Below are 25251 nucleotides of genomic sequence, written 5' to 3'. Positions count from 1 at the left end.
ACTCACTAACTACAAGTTTTTACAGAATTATAATTGAGGGAAATTGTCTTAAGTTTACATAGTTTCACCCATGTCACATCAAACTTATCTAGATTTTTTTGAGGGGTCAAATTGTGGTTTTGAATGTATCTAACATGCATGAAGGGCAGCGGCCAAGAGGAGTTACCTGACGTGTGAGGTCAGGGGCAGCAGTGGAGAGTACCAGACTGCCATGGTGCAGGAACGGCGGAGAGCAGCTAACCTGCATCCGAGGTCGAGGGGGCGGCTGAGAGGAGATACCCAGCGTCCGAGCGCAGGGCCTGCGACAAGAGAAGTTACCCCGCGTCTGAGAGCAGGGGCGGCGGCCGGAAGGGGCAACCCCACGCCCGAGGCCAGGGGCAGTGGCCGAGAGGACCAACGCCACATCCAAGGAGCCGTGGCTGCACGGGCGCAGGAGGGCCTAGAGGAGCTATCCCATGTTGAAGGTTAGGAAGGGTGGTGGTGAGGAGACACACCTCGTCCAAGGTAAGGAGCAATGGCTGCACTTTGCTGGAGCAGCCGTGGAGAGATATCCCACGCCCAAAGTAAGAGAAAGCCAAGACGGTAGATGTTGCATGAGGGCATCAGAGGGCAAACACACTGAAATCATACTCACAGAAAACTAGTCAATCTAATCACACTAGGACCACAGCCTTGTCTAACTCAATGAAACTAAGCCATGCCTGTGGGGCGACCCAATATGGGCGGGTCATGGTGGAGAGATCTGACAGAATGTGGTCCACTGGAGAAGGGAATGGCAAACCACTTCAGTATTCTTGCCTTGAGAACCCCATGAACAGTATGAAAAGGCAAAATGATAGGATACTGAAAGAGAAACTCCCCAGGTCAGTAGGTGCCCAATATGCTACTGGAGATCAGTGGAGAAATAACTCCAGAAAGAATGAAGGGATGGAGCCAAAGCAAAAAGAATACCCAGCTGTGGATGTGACTGGTGATAGAAGCAAGGTCCAATGCTGTAAAGAGCAATATTGCATAGGAACCTGGAATGTCGGGTCCATGGATCAAAACAAATTGGAAGTGGTCAAACAAGAGATGGCAAGAGTGAATGTGACATTCTAGGAATCAGAGAAATGAAATGGACTGGAATAGGTGAATTTAATTCAGATGACCATTATATCTACTACTGCGGGCAGGAATCCCTCAGAAGAAATGGAGTAGCCATCATGGTCAACAAAAGAGTCCGAAATGTATTACTTGGATGCAATCTCAAAAACGACAGAATGATCTCTGTTCGTTTCCAAGGCAAACGATACAGTATCACAGTAATCAAAGTCTATGCCCCAACCAGTAACACTGAAGAAGCTGAAGTTGAACGGTTCTATGAAGACCTACAAGACCTTTTAGAACTAACAGCCAAAAAAGATGTCCTTTTCATTATATAACACTGGAATGCAAAAGTAGGAAGTCAAGAAACACCTGGAGTAACACGCAAATTTGGCCTTGGAATGCAGAATGAAGCAGGGCAACGACTAATAGAGTTTTGCCAAGAAAATGCACTGGTCATAACAAACACCCTCTTCCAACAACACAAGAGAAGACTCTATACATGGACATCACCAGATGGTCAACACCGAAATCAGATTGATTATATACTTTGCAGCCAAGATGGAGAAGCTCTATACAGTCAATAAAAACAAGACCAGGAACTGACTGTGGCTCAGACCATGAACTCCTTATTGCCAAATTCAGACTTAACTTGAAGAAAATAGGGAAAACCACTAGACCATTCAGGTATGACCTAAGTCAAATCCCTTATGATTATACAGTGGAAGTGAGAAATAGATTTAAGGGACTAGATCTGATAGATAGAGTGCCTGATGAACTATGGAATGTGGTTCGTGACATTGTACAGGAGACAGGGATCAAGACCATCCCCATGGAAAATAAATGCAAAAAAGCAAAATGGCTGTCTGGGGAGGCCTTACAAATAGCTGTGAAAAGAAGAGAAGGGAAAAGTAAAGGAGAAAAGGAAAGATATAAGCATCTGAATGCAGAGTTCCAAAGAATAGCAAGAAGAGATAAGAAAGCCTTCTTCAGCGATCAGTGCAAAGAAATAGAGGAAAACAACAGAATGGGAAAGACTAGAGATCTCTTCAAGAAAATCAGAGATACCAAAGGAACATTTCATGCAAAGATGGGCTCAATAAAGGAGAGAAATTGTATGGACCTAACAGAAGCAGAAGATATTAAGAAGAGATGGCAAGAATACACAGAAGAACTGTACAAAAAAGATCTTCAAAACCCAGATAATAATGATGGTGTGATCACTCACCTAGAGCCAGACATCCTGGAATGTGAAGTCAAGTGGGCCTTAGAAAGCATCACTATGAACAAAGCTAGTAGAGGTGATGGAATTCCAGTTGAGCTATTCCAAATCCTGAAAGATGATGCTGTGAAAGTGCTGCACTCAATATGCCAGCAAATTTGGAAAACTCAGCAGTGGCCACAGGACTGGAAAAGGTCAGTTTTCATTCCAATCCCAAAGAAAGGCAATGCCAAAGAATGCTCAAACTACTGCACAATTGCATTCATCTCACACGCTAGTAAGTAATGCTCAAAATTCTCCAAGTCAGGCTTCAGCAATATGTGAACCGTGAACTTCCTGATGATCAAGCTGGTTTTAGAAAAGGCAGAGGAACCAGAGATCAAATTACCAACATCCATTGGATCATGGAAAAAGCAAGAGAGTTCCAGAAAAACATCTATTTCTGCTTCATTGACTATGCCAAAGCCTTTGACTGTGTGGATCACAATAAACTGTGGAAAATTCTGAAAGAGATGGGACAATCAGAACACCTGATCTTCCTCTTGAGAAATTTGTATGCAGGTGAGGAAGCAACAGTTAGAACTGGACATGGAACAACGGACTGGTTCTAAATAGTTAAAAGAGTACGTCAAGGCTGTATATTGTCACCCTGTTTATTTAACTTATATGCAGAGTACATCATGAGAAATGCTGGACTGGAAGAAACACAAGCTGGAATCAAGATTGCCGGGAGAAATATGAATAACCTCAGATATGCCAATGACACCACCCTTATGGCCGAAAGTGAAAAGGAACTCAAAAGCCTCTTGATGAAAGTGAAAGTGGAGAGTGAAAATGTTGGCTTAAATCTCAACATTCAAAAAACTAATATCATGGCATCTGGTCCCATCACTTCATGGGAAATAGATGGAGAAACAATGGAAACAGTGTCAGACCTTATTTTTCTGGGCTCCAAAATCACTACAGATGGTGACTGCAGCCATGAAATTAAAAGACGCTTACTCCTTGGAAGGAAAGTTATGATCAACCTAGATAGCATATTCAAAAGCAGAGACATTACTTTGCCAACAAAGGTTCGTCTAGTCAAGGCTATGGTTTTTCCTATGGTCATGTATGGATGTGAAAGTTGAACTGTGAAGAAGGCTGAGCACTGAAGAATTGATGCTTTTAAACTATGGTGTTGGAGAAGACTCTTGAGAGTCCCTTGGACTGCAAGGAGATCCAACCAGTCCATTCTGAAGGAGATCAGCCCTGGGATTTCTTTGGAAGAAATGATGCTAAAGCTGAAACTCCAGTACTTTGTCCACCTCATGGGAAGCATTGACTCATTGGAAAAGACTCTGATGCTGGAGGGATTGGCAAGAGGAAAAGGGGACGACAGAGGATGTGATGGCTGGATGGCATCACTGACTCAATGGACGTGAGTCTGGGTGAACTCCGGGAGTTGGTGATGGACAGGGAGGCCTGGCCTGCTGCGATTAATGGGGTTGCAAAGAGTCGGACACGACTGAGTGACTGATTTGAAAATAACTTTATAAATAAATTAAAATTGATAAGGTATATTTTGGCTTGAAAATTTATAAGGGATAATTCAATTTTTACATTATCCAGTTCTAGCATGTTGCTAGATATATTCACCAATTTGGCTGATAATGTTCAATTGGTTTTCCATAGTTTCCAAGAACAGTATTTAGGAAAAAAAATTATGCAACAATCACTTTAATAAAACTCACTCTTATTTGGGGATTCTTATTTTACAACATTTCCAACATACAACTAATGCAATGAAATTTTCTCCACAGTTGTTGCCAAAAAATAACAGGAAAGTGTTTAACCTAGAATGTGGAAATGAGGAGCAATGTTGGCATTTTAAAGGGGGAAAATACATTTGTTGGAAATACATTCCACATAGGTCTCAGGGAACTTATTTTGAGAGAAATTTGAAGAAGATGTTTTCAAGAACCACTAAAAATTCACTGCTTACATGTTTCATACAGTATGTCATTTTAAGTTTATTTTGGTTTCCCTCATGTGCTTTGTTGGTATTTCCCCTACACAAGAACCTGATGTTTTCATTTATCATATTTCTCCTATGATTTACTTTGAGAATGTTATGAAACACAGTATTTTTATCTGTTACATGAAAACCACTGTTTATTTCCCACTTTCTTATTTGAGAAAAAAATAAATGTACTATATGAGTTTAACATGTACATTTTTGACACTAATAATCAAGTTTAATTCTACTATGTAACATCACAGCATCCTATCTCTTAACATCTTCTCTCTTAGTTTGCATTAAAGCCCATAAAACTAGCTCACATCCATATTTTCCCCTACTTGTGTTAGTATTTAAGAGCCAAACATACTTTCTTCATGTATGTAACTGTCTGGATAGGCTACATTATACTTTGGAAACAAACAAAGCCAAACTTTCATTTGCTTAAAACAGCAAAGGACTATTTCTTTATTTCTAACTCATGGTATATGTTTTTGATATATATGCCAGGGATTGGTTGATATCTTTTTGTGTGTTTCGTTGTCTTCCTCACATTGGGGACCAGCATAACAAAGCAAAGGCTGTCACAATTTGGAATACTGACAGCTACCTTGGTAGGCAATATAATAAAGCATAGCAAACTGTATGTTCATTAACTTACAAAGTGGGATAAAAAGCTGGAATATTATTGAATTGTCCAAATTACCAACAAAACATGTAAACAAAAACACTATTTGTGAATTAATGATTTGTCTCTAGTATCAACTACTCAAAATTTCCTGTGTGCATGTATGCATGAGTGTGTGTGTCTAAAGAGAGTGAGTGCATCTAAAGAGAGAGGGTGCCAGAAGCAAAGAGAGGCATCTGCCATTTACTGGGACACTGATCCTGAGGGCACTAGGTCCAGAGAATATATCTGAAAAATGTGGCATATCCCAATTATTGTTTATGCTTTGTCTCAGAGTTCATGAGTTACATTTGTATTAGCCAAACTCGTTTAACCTAGGCAAGTAATATCAGCCTGCCCTCTCTCCCCCTTCAACTCATCTATTCTTATGCCCTGGAGCTTGCCAAGGGGGGGCACTTTCTATAATGGAAAGTTCAAGTCCATCTGGAGACATTCCTCAGGGAGTTCTAAAGAATGGAATAGAAGGGAAGATGGATCCAAAAGATCACAAAGGCCCCACATAGAGATACCAACATAATAAAAAGGCAAATAAACCATAAACTAAAGTCAAGGTATTGTTTCAGTGTATCTTCCCCCAAAGCTACCATCCTTAGCAACAATGAAAATCATGATCTAAATTTGCCAGTGATGCCTATCAGAGCTCCTTCTCTATCTGGGCTTTGAAAATGTCTTGGAATTTGGAGGGGTTGTTTAAAGTTCCCTGCATTTGGTCTGAGTCTAGCCTATTAAAGCATGGAAACATACTTGACATATGCTACCTCTTAACATAAAGGGCACACCTTGACACACAGTGGGTTCAGAAACTCCTCGGTAAATGGAATGCAATTAACCTGGTGTGATAGGAAGCTAAGGAGGACAAGGGCAGACAGGGGTGACAAAAAATTCATGAGCATCAAGGAAAAACTTGTATACGAATACCATTAACCTGAGAGGTTCAAGTCTTGACTTTTCAGAATTAATCTTGGTGCCAGCACTCAGTTAGGTGCTCAGTTTACCTGTTAGTCCATAGACATATAGTGAATATTTCCTGGAAAAATACTGAATATTTTATTTTATTTTTTCTCATATATTCTTTTTTTTAAATTTTATTTTATTTTTAAACTTTACATAATTGTATTAGTTTTGCCAAATATCAAAATGAATCCATCACAGGTATACATGTGCTCCCCATCCTGAACCCTCCTCCCTCCTCCCTCCCCATACCATCCCTCTGGGTCGTCCCAGTGCACTAGCCCCAAGCATCCAGTATCGTGCATTGAACCTGGACTGGCATCTCGTTTCATACATGATATTTTACATGTTTCAATGCCATTCTCCCAAATCTTCCCACCCTCTCCCTCTCCCACAGAGTCCATAAGACTGTTCCATACATCAGTGTCTCTTTTGCTGTCTCGTACACAGGGTTATTGTTATCATCTTTCTAAATTCCATATATATGCGTTAGTATACTGTATTGGTGTTTTTCCTTCTGGCTTACTTCACTCTGTATAATAGGCTCCAGTTTCATCCACCAATATTTTAGATTCTCCTTTCTTGTGGTTCTTACTCTATCCCTTTTGACATCCCATAACAGAAAGTTTTGTTGTTGATAATTTAGGTTTTAAGCCTTCTGGCAGGATACTCCGTGTGGTTTCTGCCTGCTAAATAATTTAATTGAGATTAGATTAGACTGAAATAATTAGATTGCCTAGATTAACACAGTTATGTAACCAGCCTTAGCATCCCCTGAAACATGAAAACAATGAGAGTGAATCTGGAAAAAAAGAAACAAGAACCACCACCCCACCCCCACCCCTCCAAAAAAGTTGTTGCATGCAAAATCATAATAATTATTTTCTATGATTTACAGACGTCCTTTCAATTTCATATTTTATTATTAGTATTGCAAGATTTTCAGTGCATGGTGTTTTAAAGTTATAACAATAATTTGTATACTTTAAACTGTAGGTAGTGATGCAATAGATAAATAAAATTTTAAAAATCAAGTTTTCATAACAACAGCAGTTCACACAATTAAGCCAGTAATTCACTGAACTGCATCTTTTCCAAATTTCAAGCTTTGACACATCATGGAGTAACTTAATAGCCTACTGTTTTCACATCCTTGTTGATATCTTAAATTAGTCAAACATCTGTTACCCCAGTGAAATCAGATATCTATTTCAATACATTTCTTTTCAGCATTGCAGTTGTGATATGATTGCGTTTTGTGTTTATAAATTTACATAAATGAAAAGTCTTTATCTAATCTTTTCCAGTCATTTTTTCTCATGTTTGTATTTTAATAAAAGTTAATTATGAAGGGTTGATTTTCAAATTTATCTAAAGATATATTCTCTTAACATTTCTATATACCTCCTTACTCTCTCTCTCTCTCTCTCTCTCTCTCTCTTTTTGCTGTAAGAAAACCATACAAGTCAAAGAAAGGAGTTAACTGGTGGTTTGATAGTCTCATTAAATACTGGCTTCTGTGTCATTTTTCTTTTCAACATGAAACCAAAAACACAGGAGTGAGTTTAAGGGATCTGGATAAACTTTAGCCAGAATATTTCTAAAATATTAACACTTTAATGAGAATATAAAAAAAATATTAAGAAGGACAAAAAAACACTGAGCCTCAGTTTAACTAATTTGTTAACAAAATGACTCTAGACAATACACTTTTCATTAAGCTATGATTTTTAGTAGCATAAAAGTGAAACCTGTAAATACTTTCCACTAAAGTAAATATATTTCTTAAATTGTAAGCCTTAGGGAAAATATTTTGAAATGTACTTATTTTTATATCATGCTAAAGAGCTCTTGGTTGATATACTTTAGATTTAAAAATTTAAGCTGACAGAAGAGTGACTGGTATGAAAAGGAAAGAGATATCCTTCTTTAAATTTTGTTCACATGACATATGATTGTCTAATGGACTATCCTTCAGTGCTAAATCTTTTCTCTTATTATTGCTACCTTTTTTATCATAGAAGGAGAAAAACAGGCAATTTAAAAAAAAAAGTCATTGCATATAGCTATGAATGATTTGAAGTTCAGAAATTCCCCTTTTCCGGAAAAATAAACATTAAAAAATTGCATTAAGTATTGATTGTATGAAAGCAATAACTTTAATATAAAAACAAATATTATTTAGGATTTGTAAATTCTCAATAAAAATTATCAATATGTTTCATCAATTAAAAATGGTTATTTGAAAAGGCCTAAAAATACAATGATGTTTGACACATTTAACAGGAACACAGAAGATTCTAAGCAGCAAATTTACTCTGTTTATTGTCTATAGAACAAGAACATCAATTATTTTGTATTTGCCTCCAAGAATTTACTAAAAGACTAAAGGGCGGATAGAACTGGGAAAAGTGACTGTCAGAGTGAGTGGTTTAAAATAGTTTTCATTTATATTTATTTATATTAAATATCATTATGAATAATCTTATAAAAACATGCTTAGGAAGATATTATCACTGATAGGTGAAGGAACTCATGTTTGCATTTGAGCACATAGTCAAAGACAAGGAGAGATTCTACCTGAAACCAGGATTTCTGCATCTAAAGTTCATATTTGCACCTACTTACTGAGAGATTTCTCAAAAAGGAGACTTAAAGAAAGAAACAAGTGAAAGCAAATGGGTGGAGATGGTTAAAGAGATTTTTCTTTCGTTTTAAGTTGAGTTATAGCTAAGACAAAGGGGTAGGAATAATGGATTGGAAAGTTTTCATTGTATTTAGAATTCGAAATAAATTGGCAGCACTTTGAGGAAGCAAAAGAGGATAATGCACAGAGAATGCAAAGGCTATAGCAGAAAATCTTAGGGACTCTAAATATGGTTTCGTTAGTCACACATGGCATGCTTACTCTGCATCTTGTGCACTCTGAAGGAGGAGTTCAATCATCTTTCCAGTAGTTTCACTTCTTTTAGGTTGACTGTGCCAATTACTTGAATGACATTTAATTTTTAAGTAAGGCAGTCAGGATGGCCAAGAAATTCTTTTGTGGGAAACACAAGAACAGGACAAATCTTGAATAAACCTAATTCACATTTGATGCTTCCCTTGTTACAGTCTTGCTGCCTAAGTCTAGGTAGGTACAGCTTTTCAAGAAGATGATTCATAATATATATCAAAATCTTCTAAAATGTCCATTTATTTACTTTATCAATTCTAAAATGTTATGCAAAGTAAATGACTACACACTCATGTACAAACACATAGAGGAGTATGACTAAGTGCAAATATGAACTTTAGATGCAGAAATTCTGGTTTCAAGTAGAATCTCTCCTTGTCTTGGACTTTGTGCTCAAACGCAAGCCTGAGTTCCTTCACCTCCTGGAGAAGGGCATGGCGACTCACTCCACTATTCCTGCCTGGAGAATCCAAAGGACAGAGGAGCCTGGCAGGCTAGAGTCCACAGGTCTGCAAAGAGTTGGACAGGACTGAAGTGACTGGGCATGCACACATACAAGACATAGAACTGAGGGCCAGCAGGCACAAGCAATGGCTGATGCCAGTTCATAGCAGTTCTGGATAGCTGACTGTGTCTGTCTCTTTCCAGTTGCAAATTCAGTGACCTCATACAATTAGCTTCAAATTGCCCTTGATAGAGTATTTCACCGAGGATATCAATATATTACAGATCAGGGAATACTTTGTTTCAAGATCCAGTTGTTAAATATTTACCAGTATGCCACTGGACATGAACTTTAACTGGCTGTGGAAGATTTGGCATTTGAGAGTCAACAAAATAGACTCTCTAGAGTCTAAATATATCACTAGATATATTTATATACACTAAGAGCAGTAGAGAAAACAACTTTTTTTCCCCCTAGTTTCAAGACATGTGTTATTCCTGACAAGATGAGTTCTTTTATATCCTGAAGTTGAAGTAGAAACTATAGCCAGAGTGATGATATACATTTGTTTAAGGATTTTTTGCTTTCAAACTGCAGTCATTTAGATTTCTAAGATATCTAACAGTCATGCAAAAGCTTTATGGACTGACTGTTACAAGCGTAATTAGTATTTAGTACTCATACTTTATTTGACACCAAAGGATTTTCTTTTTACTTTATGTTTCCATGTCTAGCATATTTTTCAGAATCTGAGGTGTAATTTAGACTGCCTATTACCTCAATGACAATGCAATTTGTTTCCAATTCATCAGGCCTATGAATTTTTGTTTGAATTTATGACTGGAAAATACTTCCTCTGAAAGAAATATAAGGATTAGATTTTGCATGTTCTTTCTTTATGTTCTAGTATACCACTGCTATCTAACTTCTTCTTATCATTAACAGACTTCTTAAAAATGCCCAAATCATTTAATATGATAAAAGATACTTTCACAACCAAGATAGCAATCAGGATTGAAATTTATTTCAATTCAAATGAACTTATTTTGAAGCCATTATATTCAATAATGGCATAATTATATCACTTTAATCAATATGAAGGAACACAAAATTCATTCCTACGGGTTCAGGTTGAATCATATTCTCCTAATACCAAAGTTACTCCTTAACCCAAGTTAGTCACCTTGAAAAATATAAATTTTAGGCTCATGACCAACAGTTCGGTTAAAAGCAGTTGTTATGTACATTAATGGAGTAAATGTAAAAATAATGCTTACTGGAGGCGATCCTAAGATGGCAGAGGAATAGGACAGGGAGACCAATTTCTCCCCCACAAATTCATCAAAAGAACATTTAAACACTGAGTAAATTCCTCAAAACAACTTCTGAATGCCGGCAGAGGACATCAGGCACCCAGAAAAGCAGCCCATTATCTTCAAAAGGAGGTAGGAAAAAACATAAAAGACAAAAAGAGAGACAAAAGAGGTAGCGATGGAGCTTTGTCCCGGGAAGGGAGTTTTAAAAAGAGAGAAGTTTCCAAACACCAGGAAACACTGTCACTGCTGAGTCTGTGGTGAGCCTTGGAACCATAGAGGGCAACATAACTGGGAGGAAAAATAAATAAATAATTAAAACCCACAGATTACATGCCCAACGGCAACTCCCCCAGCAGAGAAGCAGCACAGACACCTGCACCCACCACTAGCAAGAGGGGGGCTGGGCAAGGAGGCACAGGCTGCATTGCTTAGAGTAAGGACCGGGCCTGAATGCCCCAAGGGCAATCTGAGGGAACTAACTTGGGCTAGTAAACCAGACTGTGGGATTGCTACCACATGAAAAGCCCTAACCTAAGACACCACCAGGCCCGCTCACAGAACAAAGGACTGAACAAAGCTAGTTGGCTTTAGACCATCCCCCTCTGGTGACAGGCAGCCAGAGCTAGAAGGGGGCAACTGCAGCCCTAGAGAGGCATTACCTACCAAACTGCAAGCAGGCTGTTTGCTAACTAAATTTCTTGGGGTTCTGGATGGTCAACATCCATGTAAGAAGGTGTGCTGGTTGTCCACTCAGAAAACTGAGTGGCAGGGACAGAGGAGGCAATAAGTCGCAGCAACCACGCTCACCAAACACCTCATCTCCTGAGCTGCTCGGATCTGGGAAGGGGACAAAACGAAGGCCCAACCGAGTCTGAGCCTCTGAGGACTACCTGAGTGCCTGAACCTGAGAGGCTTAGACCTGGGAGGTGCATGCACCCCAGGGCCAGCCTCGGATGGTTCCCAGTGGAGCAACCTAGAGCCTGAGCAGTGTGGGCAGGGAGGGCACATGCGCCATGAGTGGGGGCAGGCCCAATGTGGCTGAGACACTGTGAGCACACGCCAGTGTTACTGGTTTCAGCATCCCTCCCTCCCCACAGCGCGACTGAACAAGTGAGACTAAAAAAGTGTCCACCACCGCCCCCTTGTGTCAGGGCAGAAATCAGACACTGAAGAGACCAGCAAACAGAAGAATCTAAAATTGAGGGACCGCCTTGGAAGTGACAGGTGCAATAGATTAAAATCCTGTATTTAGTACCAACTACATAGGAAGGGGCTTATAGACCTTGAGAAATATAAGCCGGACCAAGGAACTATCCAAAAATGAACTGACCGCACACTGCCCACAACACCAGAGAAAATCCTAGATATACTTTTACTATTTTTACTATCATTATTTTTTTATTTTTAAGTCCTCTATTACTCCTTTTTCATTTTTATAATCTACTGTTACTTTGCAAAAAAAAAGAGACTATTTTTTAAAGCAAAGTTCATATATATATTTTTTATAATTTTTGTGACTTTTCTTTTCTTTTCTTTAATATTGTATTTTTGAAAATCCAACCTCTACTCTAGATTTTTAATTTTTGCTTTTTGGTATTTGTTATCAGTTTTGTACCTTTAAAAACCCAGTATTCAGTACCCATTTTTACTTGGGAGTGAGATTACTGGCTTGACTGCTAGCTCCCCCTTTGGACTCTCCTTTTTCTCCACCAGGTCGCCTCTATCTCCTCCCTCCCCCTTCTCTTCTCTATCCAACTCTGAATCTCTTTGTGGGTTCCAGATGGTGGAGAACACTTAGGGAACTGATTACTGGCTGGATCTGTCTCTCTCCTTTTGATTCCCCCCTTTATCCTCCTGGCCACCTCTGTCTCCCTCCTCCCTCTTCTCTTCTCTGGATAACTCCATGAACATCTCTGAGTGGTCCAGACTGTGGAGCACACATAAGGAAGTGATTACTGGCTAGCTTGCTCTCTCCTCTTTTGATTCCACCTCATCTCATCCTGGTCACCTCTAACTCCCACCTCCCTCTTCTCTTCATGTAACTCTGTAAACCTCTCTGGGTGTCACTCACTGTGGAGAAACTTTTCATCTTTAACCTAGATGTTTTATCAATGGTGCTGTATAGATGGAGAAGTCTTGAGGCTACTGTAAAAAATAAGACTAAAAACCAGAAGCAGGAGGCTTAATTCCAAATCATGAGAACACCAGAGAACTCCTGACTCCAGGGAACATTAATCTACAGGAACTCATCAAGCGCCTCCACACCTACACTGAAACCAAGCACCATCCAAGGGCCAGCAAGTTCCAGAGCAAGACATATCACACAAATTCTCCAGCAACACAGAACCACAGCACTGAGCTTCAATATACAGGCTGCTCAAAGTCACTCCAAACCCATTGACATCTCATAACTCATTACTGGACACTTCACTGCACTCCAGAGAGAAGAAATCCAGCTCCACCCACCAGAACACCGACACAAGCTTCCCTAACCAGGAAACATTGACAAGCCACCCGTACAATCCCACCCACAGCAAGGAAACTCCACAATAGAGAACCAAACAAACTGCCAGAATACAGAAAGGCCACCCCAAACACAGCAATAGAAACAGGATGAAAAGATAGAGAAATACCCAACAGGTAAAGGAACAGGATAAATGCACACCAAACCAAACAAAAGAGGAAGAAGAGGAAGAGATAGGAAATCTACCTAATAAAGAATTCTGAATAATGATAGTGAAAATGATCCAAAATCTTGAAATGAAAATGGAATCACAGATAAATAGCCTGGAGACAAGTATTGAGAAGATGCAAGAAAGGTTTAACAATGACCTAGAAGAAATAAAAAAGAGTCAGTATATAACGAATCATGCAATAAATGAGAAAAAAAGACTCTGGACGGAACAAATAGTAGAATAAGGGAGACAGAAGATAGGATTATTGAAGTAGAAGATAGAATTGTAGAAATAAATGAATCAAAGAGGAAAAAAGAAAAATGAATTAAAAGAAATGAGGACTATCTCAGAGACCTCCAGAACAATATTAAATGCCCCAACATTAGAATCATAGGAGCCCCAGAAGAAGAAGACAAAAAGAAAGACCATGAGAAAAGTTGAAAACTTCCCTAAAATGGCTGCTAAGTCACTTCAGTCGTGTCCGACTCTGTGCGACCCCAAAGACAGCAGCTCACCAGGCTCCCCCGTCCCTGGAATTCTCCAGGCAAGAACCCTGGAGTGGGTTGCCATTTCCTTCTCCAATGCATGAAAGTGTAAAGTGAAAGTGAAGTCGCTCAGTCGTGTCTGACTCCTAGCGACCCCACGGACTGCAGCCTTCCAGGCTCCTCCATCCATGGGACTTTCCAGGCAAGAGTACTGGAGTGGGTTGCCATAAGGGGGAAGGAAATAATTGCCCAAGTCCAAGAAACCCAGAGAGTCCCAAACAGGATAAACTCAAGGCAAAACACCCCAAGACACCTATTAATCAAATTAACAAAGATCAAACACAAAGAACAAATATTAAGCATCAAGGGAAAAACAAGAAATAACATACAAGGGGATTCCCATAAGAATAACAGCTGATCTTTCAATAGAAACTCTTCAGACCAGGAGGGAATGGCAGGACATACTTAAAGTGATGAAAGAAAATAACCTACAGCCCAGATTACTCTACCCAGCAAGGATCTCATTCAAATATGAAGGAGAAATCAAAAGCTTTACAGACAAGCAAAAGCTCAGAGAATTCAGCACCACCAAACCAGCTCTCCAACAAATGCTAAAGGATCTTCTCTAGACAGGAAACACAAAAAAGGTGTATAAACTCAAACCCAAAACAATAAAGTAAATGGCAATGGGATCATACTTACAATAATTACCTTAAACGTAAATGGGTTGAATGCCCCAACCAAAAGACAAAGACTGGCTGAATGGATACAAAAACAAGACCCCTATATATGTTGTCTACAAGAGACCCACCTCAAAACAGATCCACCTCAAGACTGGGGACACATACAGACTGAAAGTGAAGGGCTGGAAAAAAGATATTCCACCAAATAGAGACCAAAAGAAAGCAGGAATACCAATACTCATATCAGATAAAATAAGACTTTAAAACAAAGGCTTTGAAAAGAGACAAAGAAGGACACTACATATTGATCAAAGGATCAATCCAAGAAGAAGATATAACAATTATAAATATATATGCACCCAACATATGAGCACCACAATATGTAAGATAAATGCTAACAAGTATGAAAGGGGAAATTAACAATAACACAATAATAGTGGGAGACTTTAATACTCCACTCACACCTATGGATAGATCAACTAAACAGAAAATTAACAAGGAAACACAAACTTTAAATGATACAATAGACCAGTTAGACCTAATTGATATCTATAGGGCATTTCACTCCAAAATAGTGAATTTCACCTTTTTCTCAAGTGCACACGGAAACTTCTCCAGGATAGATCACATCCTGGGCCATAAATCTAGCCTTGGTAAATTAAAAAAAAAAAAAAAATGAAATCATTCCAAGCATCTTTTCTGACCACAATGCATTAAGATTAGATCTCAACTATAGGAGAAAAACTATTAAAAATCCCAACATATGGAGGCTAAACAACACGGTGCTGAATAACCAACAAATCACAGAAGAAATAAAAAAAAAAATCAAAATATGCATAGAAATGAATGAAAATGAAAACACAACAACCCAAAAGCTGTGGGACACTGTAAAACCAGTGCTAAGGGGAAGGTTCATAGCAATACAGGCATTCCTCAAGAAACAAGAAAAAAGTCAAATAAATAACCTAACTCTACACCTAAGGAAACTAGAAAAGGAATAAATGAAGAACCCCAGGGGTAGTAGAAGGAAAGAAATCTTAAAAATTAGGGCAGATATAAATTCAAAAGAAACAAAAGAAACCATAGCAAAAATCAATAAAGCCAAAAGCTGGTTCTTTGATAGGATAAATAAAATTGACAAACCATTAGCCAGACTCATCAAGAAACAAAGGGAGAAAAATCAAATCAATAAAATTAGAAATGAAAATGGAGAGATCACAACAGCAACACAGAATACAAAGGATCATAAGAGACTAATATCAGCAATTATATGTCAATAAAATGGGCAACTTGGAAGAAATGGACAAATTCTTAACAAAAGTACAACTTTCCAAAACTGAACCAGGAAGAAATAAAAAATCTTAACAGACCTATCACAAGCACAGAAATTGAAACTCTAATCAGAAATCTTCCAGCAAACAAAAGCCCAGGTCCAGATGGCCTCACAGCTGAATTCTACCAAAAATTTAGAGAAGAGCTAACACCTATCCTACTCAAACTCTTCCAGAAAATTGCAGAGGAAGGTAAGCTTCCAAACTCATTCTATGAGGCCACCATCACCCTAATACCAAAACCTGACAAAGATGCCACAAAAAAAGAAAACCACAGGCCAATATCACTGATGAACATAAGTGCAAAAATCCTTAACAAAATTCTAGCAATCAGAATCCAACAACACATTAAAAAGATCATACACCATGACCAAGTAGGCTTTATCTCAGGGATGCAAGGATTCTTCAATATCCTCAAATCAATCAATATAATACACCACATTAACAAATTGAAAAATAAAAGCCATATGATTATCTCAATAGATGCAGAGAAAGCCTTTGATAAAATTCAACATCCATTTATGATAAAAACTCTTCAGAAAGCAGGAATAGAAGGAACGTACTTCAACATAATAAAAGCTATATATGACAAACCCACAGCAAACATTATCCTCAATGGTGAAAAATTGAAAGCATTTCCCCTAAAGCCAGGAACAAGACAAGGGTGCCCATTTTCACCACTACCATTCAACATAGTTTTGGAAGTTTTGGCCACAGAAATCAGAACAGAAAAAGAAATAAAAGGAATCCAAATTGGAAAAGAAGAAGTAAAACCCTCACTGTTTGCAGATGACATGATCTTCTAAATAGAAAACCCTTAAGACTTCACCAGAAAATTACTGGAGCTAATCAATGAATATAGTAAAGTTGCAGGATATAAAATCAACACACAGAAATCCCTTGCATTCCTATACACTACTAATGAGAAAATAGAAATAGAAATTAAGGAAACAATTCCATTCACCATTGCAACAAAAAGAATAAAATACTTAGGAATATATCTGCCTAAAGAAACTAAAGATCTATATATATAGAAAACTATAAAACGCTGGTGAAAGAAATCAAAGAGGACACTAATAGATGGAGAAATATACCATGTTCATGGGTCAGAAGAATCAACATAGTGAAAATGAGTATATTACCCAAAGCAATCTATAGATTCAATGCAATCCCTATCAAGCTACCAATGGTATATTTTTCACAGAACTAGAACAAATAATTTCACAATTTGTATGGAAATACAAAAATCCTCGAATAGCCAAAGTAATCTTGAGAAAGACGAATGGAACTGGAGGAATCAACCTGCCTGACTTCAGGCTTTCTTACAAAGCCACAATCATCAAGACAGTATGGTACCGGCACAAAGACAGAAATATAGATCAATGGAATAAAATAGAAAGCCCAGAGATAAATCCATGCACCTATGGACACTAACAGACAAGGAAATTACCTCACGTGAAGAAACTTCTAAAAAAGTGTACATGAAATAAGAACTCTATTAGGAATGTCTGTCTAAAATAGTCTATCCAGATTGGGGTAACTTGAACCTCTAAGGGTTGTGCTAAACTAAGTGTTTGAAGTCTATTGAATAGCTAAGTCATTTCCAAATAAAATAAGAATTTGAAACATTTACTACTAAACAATACCTCTTATAGAGAAATTAAAGAGATTTAGGATTAAAAATAAATGATGTTTGGTGCCATCCTAAAATGTTCTCTCTAAGAAAACAAAGGTTTTAGAAATTATCACTGGTATTTATGCTCACCAATCTATAAAATGCTAATATAAAAGTCAGTTTTTGGTTGCTTAAGGGAAGTAGGAAGTGTGTTTTCGGTAAAAAGGGTATGAGGAATGAAATTGCATTTTCTGAAGGGAAAAGGAAGTAAGCCTGACTTACAGGTGGCTCTTTAGGATGGAAGATGACAGTAATGGGTACAGAAGGGGATGAGGTTTGTAAAAAGTCAATCCTGAGGAAAAGTTTTGTATATGGTTATGTTACGTAGTTAGAATAGGGAAAAAGAGTCCAAAATGGTGGTGGCTAAAAGACAAGGAAGGGAAAAGCCAGCAAAAATAGAACAAAGGAAGGTCCGAGGACCGGGGTGAAGACCTCAAGTAGAACAAACAGCACTCCTGGCTAAGTCCAATTTGCATAGGGCAGGCCCAGGGGGTGGAAAAAACATATAAAAAGAGGAGCCAAAGCGCTTGCTCTCTCTCTCTCTCCCGCGTGCTGGAGTGCTCCTCCAATCTCTTCTCTTCACAGCTTTGGGTTGGCATGCCCTCACACTTTGAGGATGGATTCTCCTGCTATCTTCTAAATAAAATAGAGCCATAACAATGATTTGTCTAAGAGCTATAATACTGTTTGTCCAAGACCCAAGAACTGTGATGCACTGAGGGCTTTGTTGTCCGTCACTACAAATCTTTGTTGTGGACAAGACAGAAGTGAGGAGCATACACTTGCCTGACAGTTAGGACTAAGTTTGGGGCTTCCCTGGTGGTGCAGACGGTAAAGCGTCTGACTGCAATGCCAGAGACCTGGGTCCCTGGGTCGGGAAGATTCCCTGGAGAAGGAAATGGCAACCCACTCCTGTACTCTTGCCTGGAAAATTCCATGGATAGAGGAGCCTTGTAGGCTACAGTCCATGGGGTCGCAAAGAGTTGGACATGACTGAGTTCACTTCATGGACACCATATCTTTGACAAAGGAGGCAAGCATATACAACGGAGAAAAGACAATCTCTTTAACAAGTGGTGCTGGGAAAACTGGTCAACCACTTGTAAAATAATGAAACTAGAACACTTTCTAACACCATACACACAAATAAACTCAAAATGGGTTAAAGATCTAAATGTAAGACCAGAAACTATAAAACTCCTGGAGGAGAACATAGGCAAAACACTCTCTGACATACATCACAGCAGGATCCTCTATGACCCACCTCCCAGAATATTGGAAATAAAAGCAAAAATAAACAAATGGACCTAATTAAAATTAAAAACTTCTGCACAACAAAGGAAACTATAAGAAGGTGAAAAGGACAGCCTTCAGAATGGGAGAAAATAATAGCAAATGAAACAACTGACAAAGAACTAATCTCAAAAATACACAAGCAACTCCTGAAGCTCAATTCCAGAAAATTAAATGACCCAATCAAAAAATGGGCCAAAGAACTAAACAGGCATTTCTCCAAAGAAGACATACAGATGGCTAACAGACACATGAAAAGATGCTCAACATCACTAATTATTAGAGAAATGCAAATCAAAACCACAATGAGGTACCATTTCACGCCAGTCAGAATGGCTGCTGTCCAAAAGTCTACAAGCAATAAATGCTGGAGAGGGTGTAGAGAAAAGGGAACCCTCTTACACTGTTGGTGGCAATGCAAACTAGTACAGCCACTATGGAGAACAGTGTGGAGATTCCTTAAAAAACTGGAAATAGAACTGCCTTATGACCCAGAAATCCCACTACTGGGCATACACACTGAGGAAACCAGAATTGAAAGAGACACGTGTACCCCAATGTTCATCACAGCACTGTTTATAATAGCTAGGACATGGAAGGAGTCTAGATGTCCATCAGCAAATGAATGGATAAGACAGCTGTGGCACATATACACAATGGAGTATTACTCAGCCACTAAAAAGACTACATTTGAGTCAGTTCTAATGAGATGGAAGAAACTGGAGCCTATTATACAGAGTGAAGTAAGTCAGACAGAAAAACACCAATACAGTATACTAATGCATAAATATAAAATTTAGAAAATAGTAATGATAATCCTGTATGCGAGACAGCAAAAGAGACATAGATGTATAGAACAGTCTTTTGGACTCTGTGGGAAAGGGACAGGGTGGGATGATTTGGGAGAATGGAATTGAAACATGTATAATATCATATATGAAATGAATCGCCAGTTCAGGTTAGATGCATGATACAGGATGCTTGGGACTGGTGTACTGGGATGACCCAGAGGGATGGTACCAGGAGGGAGGTGGGAGGAGGGTTCAGGATGGGGAACACGTGTACACCCGTGGTGGATTCATGTTGAAGTATGGCAAAACCAATATAATATTGTCAAGTAATTAGCCTACAATTAAAATAAATAAATTTATATTTAAAAAATAATGCTTACCTAGAAAAGTATATGTATTGGCTATATGTACATTACTTTGCCAAAAATGGTCCATCTAGTCAAAGTTATGGTTTTTCCATTAGTCATGTATGAATGTGAGAGTTGGACCACAAAGAAAGCTGAGCACCTAAGAATTGATGCTTTTGAACTATGGTGTTGGAGAAGACTCCTGTGAGTCCCTTGAGGTGCCAGGAGATCAAACCATTTAATTCTAAAGAAATCAGTCCTGAATAATCATTGGAAGGACTGATGCTGAAGCTGAAACTCCAATACTTTGTCCACCTGATGTGAAGAACTGACTCCTTAGAAAAGACCTTGATGCTGGGAAAGACTGAAGGGAGGAGAAGGGAATGACAGAAGATGAGATGGTTGGATGGCATCACTGACTCCATGGACATAAGTTTGAGTAAACTCCGGGAGTTGGTGATGAACAGGGAAGCCTGGCATACTGCAGTCCATGATATTGCAGAGTCAGACATGACTGAGTGACTGAACTGAACTGAACTGATATACACATAAGTCTGTACGTGTGCTTTTTATTTGAGTCCATAGTATATATTTTGTAAATACTTGAGGAAGAATGATAGAAGAAAGGAAGAGTCTTGGAGGAATACACAAAAATGTGATACTCCAGACTTTTCTATAAAAAGCAAACTTTTTCATTCATTTCAGTTCAGTTGCTCAGTCATATCTGACTCTTTGTGACCCCATGGACTGCAGCATACCAGGCTTCCCTGTCCATCACCAACTCCTGGAGTTTACTCAAACTCATGTCCATTGAGTCAGTGATGCCATCCAACCATCTCATCCTCTGTTGTCCCCTTCTCCTAAGGAGGTGTATTAGTCAAGGTTCTCGAGAAAAAGAGTTAATGAGATACAAGAGACAGATTTATTTTAAGGAACTGGCACACGTAATTGTTGAGGCTGGTAAACATACAATCTAATTCTGGCTAGAGACTGAGGGAAAAATTGTAGTTCAAGCCTAAAGGCCATCTGTGGCAGAATTCTTTCTTCCAGGGAGGTCAGTCACTTTCCTATGATTCAGCTAATTGGATGAGCCCTGACCTGTGATTGAACATAATATGCTTTATTCAAATTCTAGTGTTTTAACATCATCTGAAAATATCTTCAAAGATACCTCTAGAATAACATTTAACCAAATACCTGGGTACTGTGATCTAACCAAGTTGACACAATAGTAACCATCCAATTCAACTCAGTCATATCTGACTCTTTGTGATCCCATAGACTGCAGTACACCAGACTTCCCTGTCCATCAGCAGCTTCCAGAGCCTGTTCAAACTCATGTCCATCAAGTCGGTGATGCCATCCAACCATCTCATCCTTTGTTGTCCCCTTCTCTTCCTGCCTTCAGTCTTTCCCAGCATCAGGGTCTTTTCCAGTGAGTCAGTTCTTCACATCAGGTGGCCAAAGTATTGGTGTTTCAGCTTCAGCATCAGTCCTTCCAAGGAATATTCAGAGTTGATTTATTTTAGATTGACTGGTTTGATCTCCTTGCAGTTCAAGGGACTCTCAAGGGTCTTCTCCAATACCACAGTTCAAAAGCATCAATTCTTTGGTGCTCAGCTTTCTTATAGTCTATACCCATCTCTCACATTTATACCTGATTACTGGAAAAACCATAGCTTTGACTAGATGGACCTGTTTGATAAAGTAATGTCTCTTCTTTTTGAAATCTTAATATAATAAAAGTTAAAGAAATATATATATTTAATTAATTGTGCATTAGAAGTATATGCTAAATGTTACAGGTACTGATTGAAAAGAAGTAGCACACAGAATTGAATGGTTAAGAAAGGAAGGTTATATGAAGAAATACACTCTGAACTGCACTTTGTTTACATAAAAGCTAATACCTTGTATAAGATAGAGTGATAGCAGTGTTAAATGTAAAAATATTTTGAAAATATGCCATTGATGAGTTGTCTAATCTGTGCCAGGTACTACTTAGGAACCTGAAAAAGCATCATTTGATTGAACTTAAGCATCAGTGGTATAAGTTTTGGAGATGGTCTCTCAGCTTTGTGTATAAGGTCAAATAAACATGACCTAAATATTCAATTCACTATTCTATTGACATTAACTTGATGCAAAATAAATTGGATGCTCACTATTCATTTAACAGATGAGAGCTCATTTAGTGACAGATCTACTAAGCAGTAGATCTCTCTATGGCTCTGATGGTAAAGAATCCACCTGCAATGTAGTAGACCTGTGTTTGACTCCCAGGTGGAGAAAATCCCCTGGAGAATGAAATGGCTACTCACTCCAGTATTCTTGCCTGGAGAATTCCATGGACAGTCCTCCAGTGGGCTATAGTCCTCGGTGTCACAAAGAGTGGGACATGACTGAGAGACCAACACTTTCACTTTCTTTCTACTAACCAGTATAAACAGTTAATAGCAATTTACTTAACAGCAAAAGAGACTATTAATTGATCTGTAAATTGGGACTGTTTGACTCATGACAGATAAATTTTTAATTGTTTTCAGCTATTTTATTCATTAAAAATATTGATTGTGTATTATGCTCCAGGCATTTTACTATGTTCTAGAAATACAAGAACAAACAAGAGAGACAACATAATATATTCATGGAGCTTATAGTCATCGAGACATTTCTTTATTTATTAAAAATATTATATATGTTATAACATTAGAGTACCTACAATGTAATAAGAATTAATGTGTGTGCTGAGTCACTTCAGTTGCATCCAACTTTCTGTGACCATAGGGACTGTAGCCTGCCAGGCTCCTCTATCCATGGGATTCTCCAGGCAAGACTACTGGAGTGGGTGGCCATGCCCTTCTCCAGGGAATCTTCCCCACCCAGGGATCTAACCTGAATCTCTTGCATCTCCTGCATATGCAGGCTGGTTCTTTACACTAGCACCATCTGGGAAGCACAAAGAATCAATAGAAGGCAGCTATTATTAATATAAATTCTTTTATTTACCTCTACACACAATATATTCATATATACACATATACATACAAGGCAATCTCTAATACTTTCCTCCTTGACCTCCTGTATTTGTCAGAATTCGAAAGTACAAAAATATCTTCAAGCTAAATTACCTATTATGGAATCAATTCTTATGAAAATACACAAAACCTGACATTGATTTAATACCTGGTCTTGCCCTTGGGTGTGTGAATCACTTTGCAGTGTATTTTAGCAAATCATGTAGCACGCTTATGATTTAGAGGCTTTGGAGAAAAGTTATCCCAGATAAGCAAATGTGATTCAAAAATGCAAAATGCAGGAATAACTGTGTAGGGAACATGTCCTAAAGACTTATTCAAACAAGTCGTATTCCCTTGGAACATAGCATGTGGGAAACTTCAAGTTTCAGCAGTGTGTGAAAAGCATACTGCTCCTTTTCTTTTTAATTGCTCCCATATGATTTGATTTCACAGAGGACCCAGAACACTGAAGAAATAGTTCACCTTAAAGCATTTGTTGATAAACTTGAGTTTTCCCTTGATGTTTATTATGGAATCCTTGTGAATATAATATAAGCATATGAAATTTTAATTCATACACTGCTAGCATTTTCTAAGCCTACTTCTATTAAGAAGACAACTACCTATTACAGTATATAAAATATGTAGCTGAGAAAGTAATGCCCTCACCAGTCACTCATATGTAAATTATACCAATGTCCTTCTAATTTAAAGTGTTTCTCCTTGGATATATTTCTAATGCAAATGACTGTTACTGCAGACTTCAGAGTATGATTTACCTGTGGTTACTTAAGATTATGAGTCACACCTTGAGTTTTTTGTCTCCTGTAGGCCTGTCACCCATTTGGGTTGTTTCATTCACTTCAGAGTAATGATGGTAATTTTGCTGTGGAAAATGGATATGATAAAAATTATATTCATTAGGTAGGTTCTCTTGGGAGCATATTTTATATGCATGCATAATAGCATAAAGGTTAATAGCACTTGCTTTGAATCATAGAGATATAGGTTTAAATCTTTGTTCTAACCCTTGGTAGCTGTGAAATTTCTGCCAAGTTATATAACATCTCTGAGTAATTATCTCAGGGTTGCTGTACTGTTAAATTATATGTAAAAATAATTTAGAACTGTGCCTTGCACAAAGTATATGCTCACAAAGTAGTAATATATTTTTTTCTTTAGTTAAGAGATATTTTGCAAAGTTGGGAAAGAACAATAATATTTGTGTTTGTCAGTGACTATATATATTGTGACACTACTAAAAATATGACTACAAACGGTTTGTTTCAGAAAGACTTTGTTAAGATTTGGAAATGAGAAGCTTTGGATTCAGATCAAAATTGTGTATTTCCCATAGACAAAGCACACCATTTTGAGGATATTCGGGTGATATTAAGTGAAAAATCTTTTCAACCTGGGTTTATTTTGGGTAATTGTAGAAAGGATGTAAATTGTTCAGGAAATTTGGTATTTCATTTGCCTAGTCAAAATGTTTTGTTTAAAATAATATCTAAATTATTGAGGATACTTATACAAATTTATCATTTGTATGTGTGAATGCTTGTAGTAAGTGATGTTATCATCCAAATCACATATAAGAAATAGTTTTCATTTCATTTGCATACTAAGGAATGAACATAGAAAGCACAAACTTCTAGAATGAGAGAGTGAATACTTTTAAAAATCCTATCCTTCATAAATGCAATGAGAATAAGAGCAAAATTTGTCAAAATCAACTTTTTCAGAGCTCTGGAAATTAACCAGATTTGCAACAAACTGAGGACAGTTTTATTCAATAAAAAGTTTGGACTGTAGTAAGAACAGTGAGCCTTGCGGCACTTAACTTGTCCTATTTCCATCTATTTATTCCTAGATCAGTAGTAACTGTGAAAACTTAAAACCATGGTAGCTATGAAAGTCAGCCTTATAGCAGTTACTTATGGGGTTACAGTGGATTTGGAGCTTCTTTCAAAGAGAATTGTCACTATTTGACCTATGTGGCAGACCCTAGAAAAGTCCATTTTCTAAGATATTCTTTATTTGATCAGAATTTAAGCTTTCTATGAAATAACCCTAACCCTAAGGGCATATTTAGAAAACAATTAGTGGCAATAATTTAACATTGCAGCTAACTAAGGCTAGGACACACACAAGGCTAGGATTAACAAATGGTTGGCAAAAAAGTACAAGGAAAAGTTAGAGAATGAAATATCCAGTGGGGCTTTGTAAATTTTCTATATGTTTCTGGTAATAGAGAAAGTGATATGCATGTTCAAGGCTTTACATACACT

General features: G+C 38.0%; 1 pseudogene; it reads left to right on the top strand.

Moving 5' to 3' along the window:
* Positions 1 to 211: 211 nt before the first annotated feature.
* Positions 212 to 25251, top strand: part of LOC104974177 (peptidyl-prolyl cis-trans isomerase A-like) — a 158400-nt pseudogene continuing 133360 nt past the window's right edge.

Source organism: Bos taurus, chromosome 15 (genome assembly GCF_002263795.3).
Source record: "Bos taurus isolate L1 Dominette 01449 registration number 42190680 breed Hereford chromosome 15, ARS-UCD2.0, whole genome shotgun sequence".
NCBI classification, from domain to species: Eukaryota; Metazoa; Chordata; class Mammalia; order Artiodactyla; family Bovidae; genus Bos; species Bos taurus.
Note: the sequence above shows the minus strand (reverse complement) of the source record. Positions and strands in the feature narration are given on the sequence as shown.